Source organism: Lygodium microphyllum, chromosome 2 (assembly GCF_053477565.2).
Source record: "Lygodium microphyllum isolate KBCC chromosome 2, Lygodium_microphyllum_v1.1.10, whole genome shotgun sequence".
In the NCBI taxonomy this organism is placed as follows: domain Eukaryota; kingdom Viridiplantae; phylum Streptophyta; class Polypodiopsida; order Schizaeales; family Lygodiaceae; genus Lygodium; species Lygodium microphyllum.
Genome location: NC_141136.1, coordinates 67,069,718 through 67,081,090, shown reverse-complemented (window position 1 = coordinate 67,081,090; position 11,373 = coordinate 67,069,718). Strand labels below are relative to the sequence as shown.

Here is an 11,373-nt window from a genome sequence, read left to right as displayed (position 1 = left end):
ATCAGATAGCTGACATTTTCACAAAGGCATTGGGTGTAGAGGAGCTTTGAAAGTTCCAAAGCTTACTTGGAGTTGCAGCAATAGAGTTGAGCTTGAGGGGGAGTGTTGAGATGGCAAGCTCAACACATACAGACATTGATGATGGAACGCCTAGCTAAATGGGTCTTCATGTCTACACTTAGTACGTCGGTGATCATTATGATACCCACATGGCCTCTCACTTATTGTAATATTCCCATTACTTAGTTTATTTTAATAAACAATGTGTGTATACATTCCAAAGAAAATCGATTTATGTTGTAGATTTTTTTAAAAATAGTTCTAATTATGAAACTGGCTCCACCTATGAAGATAATTGTTATTATTAATGAGGTATTATATGCCAATTCATAGAAAATTGACTTGGGAAACCCTCCCAAGACTAGCTTATTAAAACTATGTTTGTAGTATAGAACAACCCTTCCAAGACTAGCTTATTAAAACTATGTTTATAGTATAGAACAACAAAAAGAACTAGCCTAGTGGATAGTCACTTGGCAACTAAGTGCACTTGGGTGATGACACTGTTGGGATGGGTGACCTCCTAGGAAGATTTTCCTACAAGCTAGTGGAAGCTCTTCAGTGCAACCAATGGTGCTAACGAAGCCTTTGTAGCCCATTGCCAAGTATGCCAAGGTCAATGCCTTGGTCGCCGTCTTGGTTGTACACCTTGGAGTGATGCCCACCCAATGACGCGATGTGTAGTGCGTCCTCACCCATATATTCGTCAATTTTTATATTCGCACTACAAAAAAAGGAGCCCCCTTCTTGATGTCATCAATGATATCGCCAAAAACTCTAAAAGAAAGTGTTCTGTCTTTGTCGTCGATGACATCATCAAAAAATACTAAAAAGCAAGTGTCCTCTCTTTACCCTCCCCCCAGTTACTATATAAATAGGGGTAGAACGTCACGTCAGGACACACACTGACACAATATACACAGACACACAACGATCCATGCTAAAATCTCTCTACTGCTATTGACACGACGAATCTCTATTGCAATCGGTTGAGCCTCTCTCTCTCTCTCTCTCCACCCCTACACAGAAGCGTTGCCCGAACCCATCAAGCTTCTTCCATGGCTCCCAAGAGACGTCCAGATGCTGAGCTAGGTCATGCTTAGAGAACTCCCCAATCTGAAGAAGTAGTCGCTGCTGAAGTGCAAGCAGAAGTTAACCTCGAATCCATTCCACCTGAAGGATCAGTTATTCCACAACTAAACGAGGTTGCGGCTATAAACCGTAATCACAATGGATGGCCAAACAGAGATAATCAGGTTAGTACATAAGAAAAGAATCACGATTAGTTAGAACTTACTTAAACTTGTAAAAGTATGTTAGTATTATCAAATGACTTTTAGGAAGGAACACAGAAATTAATGAAGGGAATGGATTCTATACAATGTACACATTGACAACTGTATTAAAAATGTTTTATGGTTATAATTGATTTTGGATTTGTAAATGATGAGTTATGGCTTTTATGTTTTCGGGCTTGCATAGCCAAATGAGTTGTGGATTGTGGTGGTTCGGGACATTGGGGTCCCCAACACAATACTCCCTAAACACTCTTTGAAGTGTGAAAAAACTCACCTAAGGGTGGGGGTCCTACACTCCCAAGGGAGGTAGGCGTTTTTGGAAAAACTCACCTGCGGGTGGGGTTCCTATACTCCTGAGGTGTAATGTCCCCATTACTTAGTTTATTTTAATAAACAATATGCATATACATTCCAATGAAAATTAATTTATGTAATGAAAGAGACGTAACTGTCCTAACTAAGGGGAAGGAGAGAGAGGAGAACTCCAGGAGAAGAGGGAGAGGAGAGAGAAAGGCAAGAAGAAGAGAGAGAAAAAGGAAAAAAGGAAGAAGAAGAAGAAGCCATGGAAGCTTGAGAAGGTGAAAAGAGAGTTTCTTGATAATTTCTACAAGACCTAACTGTCCTAATTAAGGGGAAGGAGAGAGAGAAGGACTGTAGGAGAAGAGGGAGAGGAGAGAGAAAGAGGGAAAAAGGAAGAAGAAGAGGAAGAAGAAGAAGAAGCCATGGAAGCTTGAGAAGGTGAAAAGAGAGTTTCTTGATAATTTCTGTGATGCCTCAAAATACCCTCTTACACCTTATATACCATCAGTGTGACTCGTATGTTCCCATGCCATGTTCTCGTGATCCCCGTTCATTACAAACCATCTCGTCCCATAAAGTTTTTGTCCTAAAAAACAAGGGATGTAGTCATGGATTGTAAGGGTGTGCTATAGGAAATCAGCCATAACTTTGTGTAAGAAACTCTGAATGGGACAGTTGAGGTGTCGTTACGGAGTCCATGAGATGTACTTTCAGCCCATGTGGGTGGGGCAGTGTCGAAGGGTTTTCGAAAGCAAAGTCACGTCCACAGAGTTTCTTGAGAAATTCCAAGATAGAAGGTTCTTCAATTTCGAAGGTCTTCAAATGCAGGCGCTTACTTCCTTAGGTGTTAGAAGAGATTAGGATGATGATAATAAAACTCATGTCACTGTTATACCTATCTCAATCTGCAAACTTCTCATAGCTAAAGACTTTTCACAACTGTCAGAATTGGCATTACAGCTCAAGCAACAATCAAAGTCACTTAGAAATATAGCAGCTATATCTTGATGTAAAACTCCTTAATAACAAAGGCGCTCCAGGTACAAAGACTTAACAAGCATTCCGAAGACACAGCGGTGTTGATTGCTGGTCATGTTGAGGTAGGGAGTTGTCGATTGAGCTCATAGACAGTGATTGGTCCCAATGCGGCAGCGAGCAAAGCCAATTCACCGGCAACCAATGTTGTATTTGTGATGATAAGTGCATAGGTGTGCTTTGCAAAGTGGCACAACTACAACTCTTGGGGAAGTGGTAAGGAAGTCATGGCTTCAGAATAATGGCGGTATGTGATTCTGTAATGTATAATATATGATATGTGAGCAACTTTAACCGAATACTCCAAGTTGATTTGGCTCCATCCAAGTAGTGGAAATAGTCCGAGGGCAATGAAGGGCTAGATGCTCTATTCCTTGATGTAGAGTATGCTCTATTCTTGCTCGATTGTGCCAGATAACATGGAAAAGCTCCTCTACAATTGCACTCTGTAATGAAAATCCACTCTACAGGAAAATTTATGATATTGACAAAGAAGATCCACAAAAAAAAAAACAGAGCGCTTCTCTCTTCTGTGGTTGAATGTAGCTTTAGCTTATAAGGTTTGTAAGCATTCAAGAAGAGTTCGACGGATCTCCTGAAAGCTCACTGCCTTGCAATCCCTTGACCAGAAAGAAATTTTGCTTCAGCCTCAGCTTCAGCACACTTCACTAATAGGATTTTCTCTGCTTCCGCCTTCTCTTGTGCTGCCACTTTGAGCCTGGAGGCTGCATTGATTTCGTTCATGGCCTTTTTCACAGTCTGATATGGTATTATGTCAACTATCAAGGTTTGTACGATTTCATAGCCATATGCTGTCATTGCCTTCTCAAGTTCATTCTCCACAGATTTGTCAATTTCATTTTTTTGTTCAAAAACATCATCAAGAAGCAGCCGTGGGACGCTGGCTCTGACAACATAAAAAACATAGGACTGAATTTGCTCCTGTGGCCTTGATAGTTTATAGTAGGCCTCTTTTGCATGTTCCTCTACAACACAGTACTGAATCGACGCCACAAGAGTAACAAAACATGTTATCTTTTGTTTTGGTTTCATTATGAACATCCATCTGTTGAATTCGCGTAGTTAGAGCTTCAGCAAGTCGATCCTCTTCCATAGTATTCGATCCTCTTCCCCCAGTAATTCCAAAAGCTTCTTCCCCTTGCTTTTTTTTAACAATCCCCTGTTCCTTCCACAATAGCTCCCCCCCTTGTTTCCGTTTTTTGCTTTTTCTTCAGGCTCCTCTTTTACCATCACATTGCCATATTTATGGCATGCTCCCAAAATGCACATCCAAATTGCCCAGTTAGCCCGCATTGGCATTTCCAATAGAATGCTTTCTATTCTCTTGAACTCACCTGCGTGTCCTATCTCTGTTATGAGAAGTGTATGTTCAAATTGTGCAGACATACTACAATCAGCTATTACCGCAGTCCAATTGTCATCCCATAATTCATCTTCAATGCTCCCCATTGTCAACATTGGCTCTATTGTGAATGTCTGATCAACCACCATACATCCAGGATTGTTATTACGAAAGTGTAGTATTGTAGGTGAAGAATGAACACTCAGAGAGGCTCGTGACACAAGTCTGTAAATCGATGTAGTCGGTGTAGAGCAAACACCAATAGCTGTTTCCAAAGAATTCTACCAAGGATTTACATCCTCTTCAATGAGACAATCGTTGTGCATGGTGTTCTTTAGAGACACACTTTTTTTTGTTGATGATTAATTCATCCTCAAAATTCAGGGAGCAAAGAAAGCTTGCTACAGCCCACACAGCTCCAGGCATCATTGTGGTTTAGGTGCAGGTGCCTCTTCTAGACTCTCAGGTTGACATACTTATATCAACCAAAAACTGCTTGTCACCCTCACTATACTCAACATATGCTAAAAGCAAGTTGTGCCATGTCATTGAATTGTGCTCTGACAACCCATTGAACACATTATCTGCTTCCTCCATATCTCCATACATACTATATATAGTCAGAAGACCACTACAGACAGGAATGTCTACACTATAACCCATCCTAGAGGCATCAACATGCAATCATTGTACAGTAGAGTTCATACATCAAGTGTTCCTCAAGTTAAGCAGCTCTGCTATGTGACTCTTAACTTCTTGCACAACAGTATCACCACCTTTGCTATGATCTGCCCATGCAGAACAAAAATGCAAACACAACGACTAAGTATGTACAAAGTAACAAATGCCACACACACAACTTTTTGGTGGATTCCACACCTTGGATGCGCAACAGTACAACATCCACCCCCTTTGATCCTGCGCATCCTCCGGATGGGGCAACTACCCATGATCATTGTCATCAAGTTCCACGAACAGATCAATCTCTTCATTGACTATTTCCGGTATATCAGCAAGATTATCTGTCATAGCATCTGTCTCTTCTATTGGAGTTTCTTCTCATTGTGCTTCTCTTGCAAATTCTTCCAATGCACAATCCACATAATCTCTTTTCTTAAAAATCTTGATTCTTTTTCCTGCAATGGGCACTCCAAGCACTGTCCCATCCAATTCTGTCAGCTATATGTTGCATTATCAAAGACATGTCTGACTGTGTATGACCCAAACCATCTTTCACAATCTTCCGAAGTATAGTATGCTAATTTTCAAGGCTGCTATCAAAGACTAATACCAAGTCTCCCTCTTCTATTTCTCTAGGCCGCAAGCGATGCCTGCTGTCAAACCTGTCCTTATTTCTAAGTCTAGCAGCCTTCAACCTGTCAATAGCTAGCTGAATATCCTCTGGTCTTCTCTCCAACTGCCGGATCCAAAGAGCTAAGAGCTCCTCTCTCGTCAAATCCTCCTGCCAAGGTAAAACTGACCAAGTCAAAGCACAAGTCTCAGTCGGCATAACCGATTTCTGACCATACATCAACTCTGCGGGTATATATCCAGTGGTAACACTGTGAGTCATACGATCAGCCCATAAAGTAAATGGTAGAAGTCTCGGCCATTCTCCAATCCGTCCTTTGCATGCTTTGGCTAATGCTTTCACTATTGACGGATGCCCTCTTTCACTCTTTCCATTTCCCTAAAGGTCTTCTTGAAAAGTAACTGAGCTTTTGGCCTTCTCTAATTGTGCTACCCTCCTTTTTGCCCAAAACCCTCAAGAAACTTGCATGAAAATTAGTGATGACCTGTCAAATTTGTCTGTCCACCTCTAGATGTGTCTATGGTTCTTGGAAAAGCTCCAAGAAAGGCTGCCATAGTCTTCAAGAGGGCTGACAGCTTGCCTGAGTACTCATGTGTACCTGTGAGAGAGATGTAACTGGAGTTTTCTAACTATGGGAAACTGTGAGAGCCCTAAATCTATGGGAAAAGAGAAGGATCAAGGACAAAGCTATGATACCACTTGTAATGAAAGAGACCTAACTGTCCTAACTAAGGGAAAGGAGAGAGAGAAGGACTACAGGAGAAGGAGAGGAGAGAGAAAGGCAAGAAGAAGAGAGAGAAAGAGGGAAAAAGGAAGAAGAAGAAGAAGCCATGGAAGCTTGAGAAGGTGAAAAGAGAGTTTCTTGATAATTTCTGTGATGCCTCAAAATACCCTCTTACACCTTATATACCGTCAGTGTGACTGGTGTGTTCCCATGCCATATTCCCGTGATCCCCGTTCATTACAATTTATGTTGCACATTCACACATGGAAAAAAAATTTGCAGAATCTCTACATGACTTACAAGAAGTAGGACTGGTTTACTAGAATAGTTTGAAATCTCTAGTATCATGTTTAGATGACTTAATTTCCACTTTAGATGGATCCAAATATATACTAAGACTTATTTTAAAGGGAATAAGTCGTCCAAGACAAAAGATGGATAAAAATAACCTGATTTACAAAAATCTTCATTTTAGCCTATTTTTAAAATAGATTTTTGTAACTTTGCCCATATTGGCTTGTCGACCAAATGCATTCCAATCGTTTTGAGTACCCGAACGACTATATTTGGAGTTTATATGACAAAGTTATAATCCAAATAAGTTGCATAGCAAAAAAGAAGAAGAAAATAGTGGAAAAAAAAGCATAAAAGCTAAGTGCTAAAAGAAAGTATTCTTTCTTTGTCATCGATGATGTCAACATCCTCTTTTTACCCCCCACCCCCTGATTACGATATAAACAGGGGTAGAGCGTCACATCAGAAATACACACAGACACACAACAACCCATACAGAAGTCACTCTGCTGCTATTGACGCGACGAAGCTCTGCTGCAATTAGCCGAGCCTCTCTTTCTCTCTCTCTCTCCAACCCTACATGGAAACGCAACCCGAACCTATCAAAGCTTCTTTCATGGCTCCTAAGAGACGTCGAGATGGTGAGCGAGGCCACTCTCAGAGAACTCCCCAATGCGAGGAAATGGCTACTACTACTAATGGAACTCAATACGATGCTGAAGCATAAGCAGAAGTTAATCCCAAACCCATTCAAACTGAAGAACTAGCCATCCCACAACAAATTGAGGCTATGGCTATAACCCACATTCACGATGGATGGCCAAACAGAGATAATCAGGTTAGTACCTAAGAAAAGGATCACGATTATTTAAAACTTACTTAGACTTATAAAAGCACGTTAGTATTATCAAATGCTTTTTAGAAAGGAACACATAAATTAATGAAGGGGATAAATTCTATGCATCGCATTGACCACTATGTTAAAATGTCTTATGGTTATGACTGCTTTTGGATTTGTCAATGATGAGTTATGGCTCTTATGATTCAGTGCTTGCATAGCTGGACGAGTTGTGGATTGTAGTGGATTGGGACATTGGGATTCCCAACCAAATGCTCCGTTACACTCTGCAAAGTGTGAAAAAACTCACCTGCAGGTGGGGGTCCTATGCTCCCAAGGGAGGTAGGTGTTTTTGGGTTTTGATCACTCGAGCACCTAAGAGGACAAAGGGCTGAGTGGTAAGTGCTCTTGTTATGTAGGACGGCTCCGGAGGCTCAGGGAAGCTTAGAGGGGCTTTGATCCAGTAAATTCCCTATTAATCATGGATGGAGTGTAATCACATACAGCCCAATCCCGAGGGATTGGAAGGTCCTATCCTAGGCTGGACGATGTCTTTCTGCGGAAAGACAGTTTTGTATCACTCTATGGAGTGATGGTGAAATAAAGTATCTAATTTTTGAATTGTTTGTTATGTGTTAAAGATCGAGTTTAATGAACCCAGTTTAATCGAGTAATAAAAGGAAGTTGATTTTATATGTCCAAGCAGTGTGGTAGCATGCTTTGCTAATTAGAAAACTAAGAAAACCCATCAAGGAAAGTGGGAGGCTTCGATCCTGACGATTGGACACCTGTGGCTAGGTGGACCCGATAAGTTGGGTAACTTTCCAATACTAGATAGAGCTATTTAAATCGTGACCCTCCCAATACCGATAGGATTAGTTATCAGGTTTAACACCATTTTAGGGGGTCGGATCTGAGATTTTACCTTATGGTAGGGGGATCGAGTTACACTCTCCCTCGTCTCTCACTCTCTTTGAATCAAGTGCGGTATTAACCTCACTCTTGCCTTTGATTGATTACAAAGTGGTCTTTCTTAGGTGGGCATTAGATTGGGTGACTTGACCACACTTCCCCTATGAAGTAGAACTGAGATTCCCATGTTTAACTAAGTCCAAGGTTTCCCATGGGGAGACATGATGGTGATGTGCATGGATATGAATTTTAGGTGACTACTAATAAGAGGACTCCTCTAGGTCTGTTGGAGGAGGCACCTCACACTTATCACTTATTATATTTAGTTTGTTACATCTACCTACAACTAGCATAGATATAGTGCCAATCGACTAGTGTAGTCTATTATGCAGTGTTTGACTTAGTAGGACACTTTCTTTATGTTGTATCTTATGTACACTTTGTGTACATTGTATTGTGTATGAAAGAAGAAGAAAAAACCAATAATAACATTTTGGTCTCCATCTCTCTTCTTCTGTTCTTGAGTGAGCTTCCTCTTGTGTATACAGTGTGTGTTTGGTGCAATAGCTCAAGAAAGTCCCCCCACCACATGATTCTTGACATTGAAATCTAGTTACATAAAATGGTTTTTATAATAAGAATTCCCTCTATGTACGCCACAAGTTTGTACCTAGCCCTAGACACACAATTGAAGTTAATTTAAGGATGGCACCTTCATAGAGAAGGATCTAAATCTCAAAAACTCTTCTTTGGCTAGCTCAATGATTGGATTGCTAGGCATCGATATCACGGTAACTAAAGTCTCTCCTTTAGATGGCTCTTCCGTGATAAGTGCATTCAAAAAAGCTTTACGACTTAATGCATCAGCAATCACATTCTCTTTTCCACGTCTAAACTTGATTTCAAAATCAAATTCTTGGAAGACTTCAATCCACTGATGCTGCCTCATGTTGAGGTCCGGTTGAGTAAAGATCCATTTGAGACTTTTGTGGTCAGTGACCAAAGTTAACTTGCTTCCAAGTAGATAGTATCACCACAATTTGAGAGCATGGATCACAGCTAACAACTCAAGATCATGGGTGGTGTAATTCCTCTCATGGATTTTTAGTTTCCTTGAGGAATAGGCTATTGGATGACTTTGTTGCATAAGCACACAACCTAGTGTAAGAGAACTTGCATTTGTTACAACCTCAAACTCTTGACTTAGGTCAGGTAGCTTTAAAATGGGTTATGTTACCAAACTTCTATTGAGCTGCTCAATGGGCGTCCACTTAATAGCAGTTTGATTTTTTAGCAAATTAGTGAGAGGTGCATCTATTAGGGCATAATTTTTAATGGAATTTCTATACCATCCAGTTAGCCCTAAAAAACTTCTCACTTCCTTAGCTCTTGTTGGTGGTTGCCACTCTTGAACATCTCTAACTTTGGCTTGGTTTGTAGAGATTCTTTCAGTAGATACTATGAATCCAAGATATTCCATTTGTCTTTTGAAAAAGGCACACTTCTTTTTCTTCACATAGAGCTTGTGCGTCCTCATTATGTCCCGCACAATGCACAATTGCAGCTCATGGTCTTCATCTCTCTTGGAGTATGTTAGGATGTCATCAAAGAATACTAGGACAAACTCATCAAGATGAGGTAAAAAAATGTCTTGCATTAATCTGTTAAATATAGCAGGGGTATTAGTTAGACTGAAAGACATTATAAGAAATTCAAAATGACCATATCTAGTATTGAAGGCAGTTTTGGGGATATCTTCTTCCTTGATCCTTATTTGGTAATAACCAGATAGGAGATCAATCTTGGAAAATATTTTCTCCCCTTGCAACCTATCAAGTAGCTCATCTATTCTTGGGATTGGATACTTCTTCTTGATTATTACCTGGTGTAGACCTTGGTAATCAATGGAAAGGCAGAGAGTTTCATCCTTTTTCTTTTGAAATAATACTGGGGCTCCCATGGTGAATTACTAGGTCTGATGTATCCTTGATCCAGTAACTGCTTGAGTTGCTCTTTCAGCTCAATTGCTTCAGGGATAGATGTTTTATATGGTGGACTCTTAGTGATTGGAGCGGCTCCTAGTTCAAGTTTGATCTTGCATTAGGGGAGTTTTGAGGTCTCAAAAATTCCATGTAAGTGATCCTAGAGAGATAAAACATTTTAGAAAATAAAATTAATTTTTAGATTTTTTAAAACTTTTATATTTTGGTAAGTAAATTAAAAAAAATTATTAATAAGTCATTGTCATGATATTCTCATGGTCACATCAAACCTAGAAATCTAGGCCATCATAAAGGTGACAAAGATTGTCATAAAATGAAGATCTAACTCATCCTCATTAAAGTGAAAACTAATATTCAATTTAAATTTTGTTCGATGTTTGATTACTTCCCTCCATTCCCACTCTCTTATTTCTTTCCCATCCTTACTAGTTTCTTCTTCGTTTTCCTTCGTGTTTCTAATTCGCATAGTTTTTCAATCCAATCTTCTAATCACATACTTAGCCATGGATCAGTCATCCAATGATCTCTATAGGTTTAGTAAAAGACCTCTCTATCATCTTCATATTGAGTTCGATAGTGAGTATGAACTAATAAGGAGGAGGACAAAACCCATTAATATTACAAAGTCTACGAAATATATACTCGGGTTTAAAGGAAAGAAGAATCTTGATCTTTAGTTAGATGGAACACTATATCCCAAATATCCTAGCAAAAATAGCACTCAACCTTTCTATAATAGCTCTTCATTATTGAGGTTCATTGGTGATGGCTATAATGGGTTTCTAGGCTATACACTTAACTTGGTTGTAGAAAAGGATGTCCTCAAATTGGAGAACCATCTTTTATCAAAACATAACAACGAGTTACTATAGAAGCTAGAGGGCTATCAAGAGAGGATCCATTCCTTGGAGAAATGCATCGAATATTATCAATGAAAGCAAACTATTTTAGGCCTTCAAAATCGACAAAAGGCTCTTAGAAATATTGAGAGTCTCAGACAAGGAGGAGGTGGATATAGTAAAAGAATCCAATCAGTAAGGTACATTTTTTTTCACTTTAAAAATATAAAATATGACTTTGTTTATAATTAATTGTATTGACTTGTGATATTGATTTTGTTTAGGTCTCTTTTTCAACCGAATGCAAGTGAAAGAGATTCTTTGAAAGCATCTCAGTTTTATTATTATCTTCTTCCTTCAATAGTTTCAAAAGATATTTTGGAGAAGAAGAAACT

At 39.5% G+C, this 11,373-nt stretch overlaps 1 pseudogene; it reads right to left on the bottom strand.

Annotated features, from left to right (window-relative positions):
* Positions 1-3,296: 3,296 nt before the first annotated feature.
* Positions 3,297-3,807, bottom strand: LOC148039840 (hypersensitive-induced reaction 1 protein pseudogene; annotated as a pseudogene).
* Positions 3,808-11,373: the final 7,566 nt, after the last annotated feature.